The sequence below is a fragment of the Pipra filicauda genome, unplaced genomic scaffold (assembly GCF_003945595.2).
Source record: "Pipra filicauda isolate LSUMZ 115617 unplaced genomic scaffold, ASM394559v2 scaffold165_size2600900_pilon, whole genome shotgun sequence".
NCBI classification, from domain to species: domain Eukaryota; kingdom Metazoa; phylum Chordata; class Aves; order Passeriformes; family Pipridae; genus Pipra; species Pipra filicauda.
In genome coordinates, this window is record NW_024104162.1 from 1654844 (window position 1) to 1670387 (window position 15544).

The 15544-nt window shown below is 43.7% G+C and overlaps 1 protein-coding gene across 4 annotated transcripts in view; it reads left to right on the forward strand.

The window, feature by feature from the left end:
- MGLL (monoglyceride lipase) overlaps positions 1-15544 on the forward strand; it is a 106679-nt gene that overhangs the window by 64387 nt on the left and 26748 nt on the right. The window lies entirely within an intron of this gene.

Below are 15544 nucleotides of genomic sequence, written 5' to 3' on the forward strand. Positions count from 1 at the left end.
AACCTCTCTGTAAGGGATTATTTCTCTTTTTACCTGCCTCTTGGTGGTGAAGTGGTATCATTCACTATGGAGTGGGACTAGGTTGATGTCCTAAATGATCCCAGAGGGGACGCTGAAATGTCAGCATAACTTTCATTTATGGATACCACTAAACAGCTGCATCCTTGGAACATGGAGAGGCACGGAGACATCACAGACATCTTTGGACACATCTCCACAGTCCAGCAGAGACACTGGAGCTGTCTGTGCACAGCTCAGCTCTGATGAGGAACCAGTCTGAGTGTGTGCAAGGCTGTGATAACAGCAATACCCCTTTGGCCCTCAGCTAGTAGGTTGGGGCAACGCTGGGCCATGTACACTTATTGTCCCTGCTTCTTCTGGCTTGAAGGTCTCCATTCTTTGCTCCACGATGTGACATAGATATGCTGGGTATCACCAGATCTCCTGCAGTGCATGGACATCTCAATAACATATTTGAACCATCTATCCTGGTTGTTTGATAGCCTTCTGTCACACCTCATCCTTGCAACTTCATCCTTGTGCTTGCAAATCTTTGCCTTGATTTTACTGTTGCAAGCCACTGGCTCCCTGCAAGAGCCAGTCTGGATATTAGCAAAATGAATCAGTGGGATTAATGATGGCACTGGACAAGAGGCAAGGCCAAATTCTGAGCTGACAGGTTGAAATGGGATGAATATCAGTTGGTGTAAATCTGATGTCCTTTGGGCAGATCATTCACAGACATTGGAAAGTATACTGCAATTTACTTGGCTGACAAGCCAAGACTCAAACCTGCCCTTAGGTCTCTTCAAAGGCAGGACTGCTTAATTTGAGCTTGAGGATCCCAAATGCATGTGAGTCATTGCACCATTTAGTCGGAGAGAGGAAAGGTGAAACCTTACTGAATCCAGGTACCAAGGCTTCCCCTCACACTTGCTCTTGTGACTCGCTCTCAGTCACAGCACTGCACTTGATGTGCAGAAACAACACCTATATTTTCTCTGAAGAGGGAATACCTGATCCTCAGGACACCTTGCAGGGAAAATAAATAAAATGTGATTTTTCTGAACAACTGATCACATGCCATGTTGGGGGCTGGCTTTGCAATGACAGTAGACCTGTGCAGAAGTACTGTTGCTGACCACCTGAGTATCTCTCTCCGTGTATAGGCACAGTATTTCCAAGTGTTGATTCATTCATTTCTATACACTTTGCTCTGAGTTGGAGGTAGGCTGGCAGGAGTCTGCAGTAATCCCATTAGAAAGTATCTCCATCCCCCTCTGTTTATCTGCATGGAATAAAGTTCATGGGAAAGGGGAAGGAACAGGCCAATTCTGCCCACCCTGCAGCTGCTGTTAACAGACCACAGACAGTCCATACAAAAAGTAACTGAACTACAGGACACACAAGCCACTAGTGCAGAGTCCCCATGAGCCTGTGAGAGACTGTGCATGTATAATGCTGTGCCTTAGTTCCTCATTCCCTTAAAGCCTGATAAAGGTTGTAAGAAGTAGAGCTCATATAAACAATATTTGAAGCAACAAACCTAGAAAAAAATGACCAAACTCTGTATTTATCACATGGTTTTGATACAGAGAATGCCTCTTCTGTTGGTGGGGAAGGGTCTTCGGTGCGCAGGTTCCTGTCAGGCATGTTTTCTGCTGTGTATTTGCTCTCTTTTTTCCTTGAATATCTTTTTCACTAGAGAAGCGTAAATATTTTGTAGGGTTTCTTGTTTTGGTTTTTGTTCTGGTTTTTGTTGTTTTTTTTTTTTTAATGTACTGATGTTGCTGGATTAATTAGTTTAATTAGTACAAATCTGGTTGCTCAGGCCGGTTGTCAGCTTCGTTCTCCCTGTCAACCTACAGTTTTCTTTGTAAATTCCTTTTGGTTTTCCTCATCAGCAGAGAGGAGAAGGTGAAGAGGAACCTGAAAGCAGAACAATGGGAACACAGTTGTGTTACACAAAGAGCTGATTTAACTAAGCCTTGATTCACTGTAAATTAGAAAGACAATTAACATCTTTTAGGCTCTGTAACATAATCTTTGCACATGAAGAGGTAAGCACGGAGGATAAAATTTGTTTGATGGAATGCAAGTTACAGTCTGAGCTGGATGGCAGAGAGAGCTGAAGGACACAAACACCTCCATTGCCAAAACTACTTCAGTCAGAAGCGGTTTATAGCTTTTCTCCACAGTTTGATCTATCAAATCACTTCAACAGTGTGTTCCCCGTTTGTGTCCTGTCATTTGGGTATCTGTGGGTAATATTAATTATTCCATTGTGTTAGCACAATAGTAGCTGTCTGTTCTCCATCTCATACAGTGGCTCGTGGTCATATGAGTTCAGTGTAGATTTCCTGACCTGGACATTTATTCTGGTTTTGATATTCTCATGGATAAAATTCCCAGTACAGGCGCATTATCCATGAGGTCATTAATGCAGTTCCACAGTGTGGCTAGCATGATTTCCCAAATGAGTTGGGAAGTTACTGGGGCTGTAATATGCGTGACTTGACTGATTTATATTGTGTCTATCCTTCAGTCAAAAGAAGGAAAAATAATTTCCATTTTTATTGCTGAGTCTGTAGGAGCTTACACAGCAGCTCTAAATCTTGCCAAAGGCTGCTCTACATCGGTGTTTCCTCTTATTCAAGGCTTCAGAAAAAAGGTTGGTACTTCACAGAGTATAACACTATTCACCCCAATTTGTGTCTTAGTACCTTATTGCCCTGTAGAAGGTATCACTGACTCAGTTCTCTTGGTATGTCAAGATTTGAACATTTACTCTTTGGGCTATTTCATTGTAATCACAAGACTGCTGGACCTCATAGATATGTATTAGAAATTTTCTGTGGTAATCGTGGAAATTGAATTCCAGAAGACCTCTTAACCTTACCTTACATCTAACATTATTAAATGGCTTTGGTTTATATCAATCCCATGAAAGAGGAAAATAGAATTTCTGTGTAATACAGCATTTTTTTCTGTGGTCTCTTATATAGTGCTTTTAACAGGCAGATAACCATTTCCCATGATTTCTGGGATTGCTTGGCATGCAGCCTCATGAAGACAGAGTTAAGGCTGCCGGGTCAGGTACCTTTCTGCAAGTTCAGATATTTTGAAATGACACCTCCTTTTTCAATTTTGTTTCTATATTGCTATTATTTTATTACGGCAAGATTCTGATGACAGAAAAAAGAGACAGACAAACACATTAGGTTATTGGCAGTCGATTTAGGAAAGCTCTCTTAGAAGGAATACCTGTGGGGATTCATCAAACTGGAGTGATATTGTAATTCTTCAGTCAGCTGCCGATTGCAGCTCCTTTAGCTATAATGCAGTATTTTTAGGGATCTGTAAAGCTGGGAGCCAAGAAAAACAAGAATAAAGGATAGAGAATGTGGCTTTGTTTTCTCATACCAAACATTTTCACTTGGTAAAGCACATGATGTTCCCAGCTATCCTCTTCTCTCTTCCTATAACATCTCATTTGCTGAGATCTAATGGTCTATGGTTGCATTTGCATGGCCAGAGCCCAGAACAATCACAACTTAACCTTCAAAAGCCCTAGTGTCAACTAACAGCAGTCAAAAATGCATTACCAAGATGCAGGAGCCACAAAAATGCGTTTACTTTTCTCTTACACTTTTTAACAGTAGTCGAAAGTAGCCCTCGTTTTCACTCGGAGTTGCTGGTGCTTCTTAACAGGTATTGTGGCTGTGTTATGTGAAGATGAGGAAGGAGAAATACTTAGCCCTAACCTGGCAGCAGTCCCTAGCCACTAGACTCACTTCCAACCTCCTGCTTTCTCCAGGCAGAATAAACCCTCTACCTGTCCTGGTACATGGAGACCTCTGACTCTTTGACCCTCTTTGAAGCTGTTGAATTTCCCACTTTCGAGTTATGTTTAATGTCAGATCAAAGCAGAGGGAAAGGTTGCAGCTCTTACAGCTTATTCACATTCCTTAGATGTTTGTAACTGAAGTTCAGCTTGCTTTGGCAGCCCCGCTGGTGCCTTGTGTGTGGTGAGCATTTCTGATGGGCTAGCAGGTCCCTCTCAGACACCCACTGCTGCTTGTGCTCTCCAGTAATTTTCTCACTGCTTTCTCTGTTTAAAGAAGGATTTATTTCCAAAATGTAGAAAATAGCTGGAGTAGAGATTTTTAAATGCATCAAATATTAGCTACTTTTGTTTTGTTTTTTTTTTTCCAAGTGATTACTGTGTTGTTCTTGCAACTGTTAAAAGACCATTTTGTTGATGAGAACAAAAGGCTTTTATTTATTCATAGCACTGAGAAGGATTGATCTACACAGAGAGGTTAAAAAGGACTAAGCATGGTCAAATGTGAGAGGAAAATGACCAAGAAGGATGTCAGCATTAATAAGAACAAGAATTAAAGTAGCACTGTAAGTGTGAAGTCAGAGCTCATGCACATCAGCATGAGGGAATGTTCTGGACAGCAGCGCTCCCTGATGTTATGATAGGGCAGGCTTTAGGGCCATCTCCAGGGATAGAGTCAGGAAAGCCTTGGCAAGCATTATTTGCAGCTGGTTTGCTCACAGAGCAGCACAACTGCTCCTTGGTGGCTGGGTGTGGGCCTGCTTACCCACCACAGCAATCCGCTCTTTCTGATTCCTCCAGCGGAGCCTACTGCACTTGAGCAGGAAAGGTTTAAACTGCTTTTCTGCAGAGCCATAGGAAAGAATGGCACTCACTGTTTCATTTCTTTGGACAGGAGGCATACAGTGGGTTGTGGGCATTTTTAATTACTTTTTTCCAGATGAGGGCTCCTGGCCTTCAGCGTGATACGTGAACACTGCTGGGAAATAGAATCTTCCATATGCACTACTGGACATGACCATGGGTATGGACACATCAGCATTTGCAGGAGTGCAAAATGACTGCTCTCCCCATGAATACTGTTCTCATGCATGTCCCCCGCAGCAGGAAGATCCTCACACAGGACTGGGATTTGCTTGCACACAAAGTTACACTGCCTGAACCCTACTAGCAGCCATGCTCAGAGCAGTTGGGCTTCTGCTGTTGCACTCATCCTTGGACAGATGCTCTTCTTGGGTAGGAGAGAATATAGCACTAGCTATAGTGTACCTGTGTTAGTGCATCCTCTTCCAGGCTTTTTCTGAAGGGATGAGAGTTGTTCTCCCAGGAGAAATTCATAGTGCTTTGCAGCCCCGTGCAAAAATAAAAGTCCTGAACCTACTGCCCTGAACTTGAGGTCCTGTGGTAAGGTAGCATGGCTGGCAGGCAGTGAGACTGCAGTCATGCCAAAGCAGAGTGTTTCACAGACTGTGAGGGCAGAAGGAGAGTCAGAGCCCAGCTGTCAGTTTGAGTTCCCCTCTCTCCCTATGCATAAAACCCCACTCTTCAAGAGTCAGGAAAACATTTAATGTTTTTACTAATGGTTTGAATCTGAAGACTTGCAGCTTGTTTGTATTTGTCAGATGAAGACTGCTGCAACAGTGAGAATTGCCAAGCAAAGAAGAAAATTCTTCAGAGTTTCAGATTAAATTTTGCAAGTACATTCCCTGTGGAGAAATTAGACCTTTTGTCTTCAAATTATCTCGACTTGTCTGTCTGTCAGTCCTTTCTGATAATTGATTTGGAGTGGAGAGAGAGCTGCTAAGGGGTGATTAACCTGTTGCACCATGATGCAAGTGTACGGACATAAATCTTTGTTCATATAGCTCTGAAAACTGGTAGATTGAAAAGTCATGACAGAGTAAAAACAGCGAGAATATAAGGGAACACTTAAATGATTCCTTAACCCTTGATCAGTGTTAAGTTTCATATGGACCTGTGAGCCCTGCCTGGAATTCATCTATTCTCCTGTTTTAACCTGGGGAACGCTGAGTCTTAAACACAGCTGTGGCATCAGAAGCAAGCAGTGATGTGGGCAGAGATGGAAACTGAGGTGATACACCAGAGGATGGTCACCCTGGTCTGCCCCACCTCTCCTGTTCTCCCTTATAAGCATCTGCTATAGGTTCCTCTCAGCAGGATCCCAAAGGAGATGGCTCTTTGTCCTGGCTGGCAGAGCGCTGCCACTGCCTTTTATCCCTGTTTTGACTCCATGTTCAGTAGGGTCCCAAACATTTCCTTGCCTTTCCTTCCCCAGATGTTGAACAAAGGTAGCAGTCAGGCTTATCTGCCTTCCAGGGAGTGGTAAGGAATGCTCAGCATGTGCAGGGCACACAGGAGGTGAAACCACAGCACGCAATTGCAGGGTGAGAGTTCAGATACTGCAGTACACCATGTAATTCCTTAGGCAGTGAGACAACTGTGAGAACTTGGAGCAAAGTCATCCTATAAAACAAATAGTTAGCGAGTAAACTTAGTTCTGCCTTCCTTCTCTAATTCTGCTTCGGTTTTGAGGATTCTCGCCTAAAGAGATGAACCGGGAGATCAGCCTGCTCACCACCGACGAGCTCCAGTCAAAGTGAAACCAGTTGTTTCCCATCTCCAGCTCCTCTGCAGTGCCTTGTAGCACCAGATCTCAGAGCAGCACTGATGGCTTGCTGAGAAAACCAGGTCACTCAGTTTTAGCCTCTTGGAAATTATAGGCAAAATGATTCCACTGCTAAGATGCAACTTTCCCCATGTATTGGACAAGCTCTTGAACACAGTCTTTTGGCTGGATGGTGTATTTTCCCTTGCTTTCTCCTAGATGGCTGCATGGTGGTGGTTGTGAGATGGTACCTCCCAGAGGGACCACAGCTCATGTAGGAAAAAGTGCTCTGGATACACCTCCTATAACATAATGATGCTGAAATGTGCCTGTAATTGTATCATAATACAGTGAGTATACCAAAGGGAATATCCTGTGGCATAACAGGCAATTGTAAGCGCTTTGAGATGGGTTTTATTAAACGGAGGTTTGCACACTATTATTTTTATTTTTGAGAAGCTCATTACAGACTTCCACAGCCTGGTCCTGCTCTGGTGAAGCAATTTCAGCAGTGAATCTGTCACTTTAGCGCTCACCCTTCATTCACACTGGGATCACACGGTCCTGAACCTCTGTGTGCACCCCATGGCATCTTTCAGGGCAGTCAGCATTGTTTCCGTTTGAGAGGAGCAACTACACAACAGAAAGAAACTGGGTAAAAAGCAAATACCTGCAGTGCCTCATGCTCTAGAGGAGGCCACAAGCTGGGACTTGGAAATGCAAGCACAGCCTTTATTTTGTTTGTCATTTGAAGGCAGATGAAACAATGCTCTCGAGCCAGGAAGCAGTTAGACCACAGCAAACTAAAAATAAAGAGACAGTGAGGCTCCACACAGCTGATGTGTCTGACAGAGCACGTATATGCTGCAGTGGAGTATTTTGCTTAAAATGTTTGGGTTAGGAAAGACTCAGGGGATATTCAGAGTTGTTTCCTCTCTACTCCCCTCAGGGGATGAGACTTTGTTTGTTTCGTGGACTTCCCAAGAATAATACTGGAGCCATGCTTATGTAAAAGTAAGGAAAACCTGGTCCTGCACCTGTCTTTTAGGCAAGGGAGTTTGGAAATTGTGAGGACTTGGATACACCTTTAGCACAGACACTAGAAGCAAGAGCACCTGAAATCAGACGTGTAGTGTCATCTGCTGTATACTAATAAAACATGCCTACCACACCCAGGCTGCTCAAAGCAATCTATTTGTTTATGTGACCAATTATTATTCTTAAGTCAGATTTAATTGAGGTACGTAAGACAGGCAGGCAAATTCTGTGCTGTAACCCAGAGCTGGATGCAGGCATTGTTGGAATGGGGGAAAGACAGTGCAGATGCTCCTTCATCACTGCCCCTGTATGTGGACATCACTAGATGATAATGTTGGGCTGCAGTAGAGATTGCAAAAGAATGGTTATGGTTTCCTCAGTTCTCCCAATTACTCTGCTCCTCCCAGCTGCTCAACCATTTCCTCACTGCTGTAGATCCACCCTGTAACAATAGGTTATTGAATAAACAGCAATATTGTCATCCAGCTGAACAGGACCTTTGGCTTGGGTCCTGGCTGAACTGAACTCACTTGTCATGCAGCAGAGCTATGGTGTGAGCTTTGAAGAAAGAGGAGCTGGGACTCCCTGTATGCCAGTCATGCCCCATCCACTTTCTGGCACAAACCATTCTCTTTCCTCATTCCATCAGGTGATGAGAAGGTGTTAGAGAGCCAGCTCCCCTGGCTTTGCTGCAAGCCCATTTCATGAGGGAATCCCTTTTGGGGCACGCTGGGCTCTGAGGGTCTGGCTTTTTACTCTGAAAGAAATGGGCTGTGCAATCCGCCCCAGTTCCCCTAATTATTCACTGCTTACTAATGAGCAGGGGGAGAAATGTCAGTGGGTCATTCCATGAGATAGTGCATCTTCTCAGCAGCTGCTTCTTGAACAAAGCCTCGCTGTTGGCCTTCACACAAGGAGGCGTGAGGCTGGAACAACAGTCCCCAGTGAGAGCGGACACGGCAGCAGAAGGAACAGAGTGCTCCCTTTTGAGCACAGCGGCTGAACGTGGGGCTGTCAGCTCTGGCCACTGTCCAGACCGTGCTCCTCGACCTGTCACTGTTAACTGTTAACAGACAGACTGCATGACAGAGGAAAGACACGTCATTCATTCAGGAAACTTAAAAGGCTTCTTTCTTCCCATAAGGCTTGAGCTCTTCTGGCTCCCCTTCTGCAATTCTGCCTCCCAGATGAGAGATACCCTCTGCGATAATGAGGAGTGGGCCACTGAATTCGTGTGTGGTGCTGATAATGTTGGGGCTAAGTGATAGGCATTTTGGATGAGTGGTCATGATAATCAGGAATAAAACATCCTTTATTTGGACGAAAGGTTCACTTTGGTGAATAAGAGAAACTGAAGGGGAAATAGCCCTGACTGAACTCAGCTCAGTTTGTTTTACAACCTGTCATTTTGCTTCTGTGCAATTGTAATCTGTACTCACTCTTTACCTATTTAAATTAATCCCCAACGCAAGGGCCAAATTCTGCTTTCACAGCTGCTCAGGTAAATCCAGGATAACCTTGTCACCGTGTCAGAAAGCAGGTTCAAGCAGGTTCAACTTGCAACTGCATTTCCTATTAGTGAAGGAGGGTTGGCAACCTCATGTAATGTTTTCAACAGCTTACTTGCTCTTCCATAACCAGCTTTGCAGGCTGTAGGCGTATGTCTGCGTGCAAGATGGTTGAGGGTGGAAGGACAAGGACCAGATGGTTATTAGAGCGAAGACTGAGAGAACAGATCCTTTCATGTTGCTCGCTATGTCTGTTCTCTGGGGCTACTGGATAGACATCAAACTTGTTTCATACTTTGTTCCTTTGCTGACTTCCACGACAGGACACTAGTTCATGTCATCAAGGACTTTGGCCCCAAGAAACATTAGAGGAACCTGTGCTCTTTAAGGAAAAAAATAATAAATCAGTGTTGCATATATTATCAGTGAACCTTTTTCATTAATGGTGTGGGTGATGGGATGAAGGACACTTTCGGTCAGTTTACAGGGCAGAAATTAAGCGTATGCTGGAAGGCTGCTATTCATGGGGACCCTGACACGCTGAAGAAGAGGACTGGCAGGGACCTTGTGAAGTTTCAACAAAGGCGCTTGTGAGGTTCTGCATCTGTGGTGGAGTAACCCCATTCAGCACTAAAGGCTGGGCACTGAATGAATGGAAAGCAGCTTTGCAGAAAAGGACCTGGGGATCCTTGCAGACAAGTTGAACTTGGGTCAACAGTGTGACCTTCTGGGGAAGAAGGCCATCACACACTGAGCTGTGTTGGAAAGATTATAGCCAGCAACCAAAGAGAAGTGATTATTCTCTTCCATTCAGCGTTTTGGAAACCACATCTGAAACGCTGGGTCCAATTTGCTCCCCAGTGAAAGGAAAACATTGACATACTGGAGCAAGGCCAGAGGAGGGCTGTCAAAACAATTAGGGTACTGAAGAACAAGATGTACAAGGAGAGGCTGATAAAACTGGGCTTATTTAGCCTTAGAAGAGAAAGCTAAGAGGGGATCTTACTGCTGTCTGTAAGTCCCCAGTGGGAGCGTGTGGAGACAGCAGAGCCAGATTCTTCTTGGAGGAGCCCAGTGATGGAATGGGAGGGAGCTGACACAAGTCACAGCATGAGAAATCCCAATTATGTACAAGAATGTTTTCACCATGAGGGCAGTCAAATGTTGGAGCAGGACCCAGTGAGATGGGGACACCCTAGCCTTGGGAATATTTAAAACCCTACTCACAAAGCCCTGAAAAACCTGACTGAATGAAGTAGGGGCTTGAATTAGATAATCACTGTATGTGTCCCAGCATCAGTTATTCTTTATGAGCTAAAGAGCATCCTAGTGGCTGCTATTTGGGATGTTGCTTCCAAAAATGAAGCACAGAAGATTTTGAAATGGGCGAAGAAATGACCCTCTTAAATGCAGACTTTAATGGTACCTACAGTTAGGAACAGCTTCATCTTCAGGGAGATACTTTTTGATGGTTTTGCAAAATGAGAAAAAGGAAACATTTTTATTTTCACCTTTACAGGGACAATTTTTCCATAGCAACAGCATTTCATTAATATGACTAGCATTCCTATTGTTTGTCAGACGTGTCTAATTTGGATGAGGTTGTTTCTGAAGCTAATTACTGATGATTCCTCACCTATAAATGTATCTTCATGCAGATGTGGAGTTCGTCATCGTATTGAGTTACAAAGGACTGTTTCAAGTTACTGAACACCATTTGAAAAGTAAAGAAAAAATTACTCAGTGTATATAACTCCTGTTGGATTAAAACATTATTTGGTTTCCTTCAATACTTTTTTAGATAGATAACAGGACTCAAAGGAGTACAGTCCAGCTTAGGTTAGTGCCTAGTTCAGCACTAACCTGTCAAGCAGTGTGATATGCAAAGAGAGCTCTTATTTGCACTGAACAAAACCAAAGGACAGGCAGCTCTACAAAGAGAAATAAAATGTATAACCTGTCAATAAATGGTCTGAAACTGCCATTTCATCTTCATTTTCAATGCTCTTTGTGCCCTGCCTACATTGGAAACTGATGAATAAAATTACTCTTGCTGAACTAAACAGCCACAGTATCAGGGGAAATGATTCACTAAAGCAGCAAAACTTCTCAAAACTTGTAATGAGAGAATTGATTTTCCTTATAAGTAGTGGCCTGAAGTCATGGGAAGGCTCACTTAAGCTGCATGCATTTGTGTATTTTGATCAAAACTGTGTCAGTGTCAGTGTAATTTTCACCAAAATTTGCTGTTAACAGATTCCCTGGGCCTGCTCCAGGCAAACCTACTGCACTGTGTGTGTGTGTGTTGGCACAGTGTGAAATGTCAGGAGCTGATGCAGGGTCTGATCCAACTCCAGGCTCCTTGTGAGGCATCAGCCCCCCCAGCCTCATGTTCCTTCATGGCCCAAGCTCTTATATCAGGTTAAGGGCTGGGACCAGAGTTACACTTGACAAAATAAAGACACAGAAGCAGCCCATATACTCCTTTTTATACTTTGTAGTTCTAATGTTTGTTGTTTGGTTATTTGCTCATTCATAAAGTGTGGCATGTTGTTCTGGGGCTGGATTGCCCAATTCCAGCTGGTGGATTTCCTCCATAAATAACTAGCCCTGTTGATTTTCCAGGGAGCAGCTCTATATGTTACAGACCGTGAGCAGACCTTCAAAGGGACTGTCTCACAAGTCTTAAAATGAATAGACATTTTTTTATAACAAAAAATGGAGAGAATTTTTAAAAACCAAAAATGTTCCCTAGTAGTGACTGCAAACAAGTGCATGTTGCAACAACAAGTCCCAGAAGCAGAATAGTCAGTGAACAATGGGAAAATTAATCCTTTGTCGATTCATATATTCAGGTTCTTCTCTCTTCAATAAGTCAAAAGGTGTTGCAGAGAAGCATATTTGGTTACAGTGTCTGGTGTTTTAAGCCAATCATACTTCTTGCACTTTCATTTTGAATGTAAAAGAGGACATTTATTTGTTTGTTAAAACATACTTGCATTAGCAGCACAGGCAGGGAGACACTCCCTGCATTATCTAGGCATTTGTTCCTGCAAATAGCATCCTTCTGTCTTATTCACAAGTGGTTAAAGCTCAGTTTTTAACCAAGTTTGGTTGCCAGCAAACACTGTTCCAGTGGAGCAGGCTGTTCCAGGTTCTTGCTCCTCTGACTCTTAGAAGCTCCTCATACTTTGTCCCAACGTATTCCTGCCTACACTGGGGTCTTTTTGGTCTCACACATTGTCTGTGGAGCCTGGCAGGCATTAACATTGACATCTTTCACTTGTCTGCTACACATTCCTTGGACCTTTCCTGGTTCTACCTCTCCTTCCCCCTTTGAGGCATCATCTGATTCATACTGAGGGCCAGATGCCCCCAGCTTTGCCTCTCACTCTTTCAGGGATGATGCCAGTGTGTACATGCCCAGCTCAGCACTGCAGCTTCTCTTTCACTTCAGAATGCCTTTAAGTTAAATCCATGTTTATAATGTGATTCTTACATGGTTTGGGGATTTATTTCTCGAGCCTTAATTGCTTCTGTGCCTCTACAAGCACATGCTTGCATCCTCTGAAGGCAGTACCTAAATGTCACTAACTTCAGTGGGGCCAGGATTTGACTCAGGTTTTAAGGTTATTTTTCCTATTTTAGTAGAAGCTAACATATCCTGGACTATTACTTTAGAGAAGAAAACATAATTTTAGCTGATAAAGGGGTGTACAGGGAATTAAGAATCATGGTTGGTGATTTGGGAAAATTATTTCAGAATTTTAGGAAATTAATCTTGATAATTTAAAGCCTCTGGCAGTGTGATCCTCTTCACTTCTGAGCCCATTAGTAAAGTAAAGCAGAACATCTGGTTAGCCTCTGGTTCATTCTCTAACCCAGATGAGATTCTCTAGCATTCCAGTAACATTCCTTTTAGCCTTGAGCATCTTCTTTCTTTATAATAACAAAATGAGGATTGCAAAAGGTCTCACAAAACCTAAGGCCATCTGGAAGAAGTCTTACCTGAAGGTGTATGTGAAGCCAGCTTTGAAGTCTCCTGTGCATTCTGGCTGTCAGAGATCCAGTCACAGTGGGGGTATTTAAGTTTCATAATGCACTAAGACATCAAATGAGAACTCATCAGCCCATTTCTGTGAGCCACAGCCAGTCCTCAGATGGTAGCATGTCCTGGTCTGTGGCAGCTGTGGCCATTTTAGTGACCTAAATGAGAAAAGCTCTTTTGCTTATATTTCTGAAGACTTCCCTGAATTTCACATAGATTTGGTCTGGCCTATGGTCTGTTATGTTTCAGCAGAGCAGCAGTTTTAGCCATAGATAACTTTTGCAGGTAGTCCTTCCATTAGTCCTACGATGGATCCTGTATGATTCAAATCAGGATGTGACTCATTCTATATCACAGTAGCAAACTATGCAAGAGGGTGTTTGGAAACCCCCACTTGGGTCTGCCCCAGGGGTGTCTTGGATCTCAGAAAAAACACCTCACCTCAGTATATCTCAGGTCAGTCATGGCAAAATCGGAACATGATGCCGACCCACTTCCAGAGAGCTTGCAGATGAAAAGCCCTGAGCTCCAAGAATGCAAAACCATTACTGTGAATGGCTTTTCACAGGCTGAAAGGAAGATTCAGCCAGTGAAGAGAGCAGCTTAGAATAAATCTCACCAATATTTAAAGGGATGAAGCAGCAGAATAAAGAAGGTTAAATTGCAACTGTATAGTGTTTTCTTATGTCCAAATGCTAAGTGTGTGCTTTCAGAGCTGCTGAGGAATGGGGCTGTGGATGGAAAACAAACAATCACATGTCAGGTAATTACAAGCCACTTGACTAGTTTGGTATAGTTACATGTCCTTTGGCTGAATTTGTCTTTGGGATTGCACCTGGAAACTTGATCACTTCACCAACAATGCAGAAATGTTTTTCTGTGCCAGCCATTCTAAGTTGTTCTAAGCTTGTGCTTTACTCCACCCTTCATCAGTATTAATGCTTGAATAGGAGTAACTGGTTTTAACCACAAGGTGAGATTTCCCAGAGCATTGAAACTGATGCCACAGAGCCTGTCCTGTGGCACTCAAGGGTTAATTTCTCTGAAGATACCGTGTGCAGATTCAGTTCACAGAGAGAGCTGCTGTACCCACAGCATCGCTAATGCTGGGATTTATTCAGGGCTTGGCAGTACTCTCCAATCTGAGAATCCTTGTTTAGATTCAAAAATAAAATCTAAAAAAAAAAGTGCTGAATTGTAGATGGTACAAAGACTAATGCTATCAACCCAGATTCCTTAAAATTGACGTTCTCCATGCTGCATTTATTTTCTGGTTCCGAATTTACCAGAGACAAAGCCTGCTGGCAGATCCTGGCAGCTTGTCTAATGCTATGGAGCAGGCAACCTGACCCGTCCTGGTGCCAAGTTCATGCTCAGCTCAGCAGAGAGCTGGGGGAAGGGAGAGGAGGCTGGGGGCTCTTTTTATGTGAGACTGCCTGGTACCACCTGTCATTTTGACTACAGTCCCAGGCCTTTGCATGAACCTTGCACCTATGCTGCCCAGATTTTGAAGAGAGCTCTCCCTGAGCTGCAGATATGCCCTTGCTGGCTGATTGTGTAGTAGCTCTCATAGCCCAAAAGCAACATACAGGTCTGTAACCTTCAGCAGCTCAACACTTGTATCTGTGTGTTGTTTACTGAACTGCAGACCTGCCAGCCAGTATTCACTGTCTACTGTCACCCAGTCATGGTTTGAAATGAGTGATGGAGCACAGAAAGCAATAACCTGCCTATTGGATCCTGGCTCATTTGGTAAATATATAAGTAGTGAGGAGAATTTCAGAGTTGCACGGGGGAGAGTTACAGAGAAAACAGTATCAAGTGAGAAAAAGCAGCTGAAACAATAACTCTGAAATCAATCTCTACCAAGAAAGGACAACAGCTTTGCTGCAAGACGAATTTAGGAGAGCTATTTTCTGCCCTGCCACTTCCCCGTGACTTCCCCCAAGCACCATCTAAATGCCACCCAGCCATGAGCCAACTGGCAGCCGTGGGACTATGCTCTGGCACCCTGGGCAGGACTGGCCCACCCAGGAATGCTTTCTGCCAGACTTGGTTAATCAGGAGGTTTTTTCCTTAATTGTGCTGCTCCCAAGCAGGTTTGGTAGGGTTTGAGTGTACCCTGTTAAAAAAAAAAACAAACTCAAATTAAAAGAAGCCTGTCCTTATTTCAAATAATCCACCTGCTGCACACCCATTGAGCTTGTGCAAAGTGTGTATAAAAAGCTATCGGCTCTAGGAGAGTGGTATTTCCTTCATGCCTTGTCAGAAACAGGGACAAATCCTGTCTAATGAGGGTGGCACTGCCATGTGGGAATGCGAAGGAGTGAAGCAAAAAGCGAAAATCTCTTTAACTCTGTGGGAAAGCTCCCTTTGGACGGGCTGATTGAGAACTGGAAGTACAACCCACGGGGAAAGCTGACCCCGAAGGCAGGAGCTTAGGAGCTCAGGTTTGTTAACTACCTTTTGGCAGATTAGTT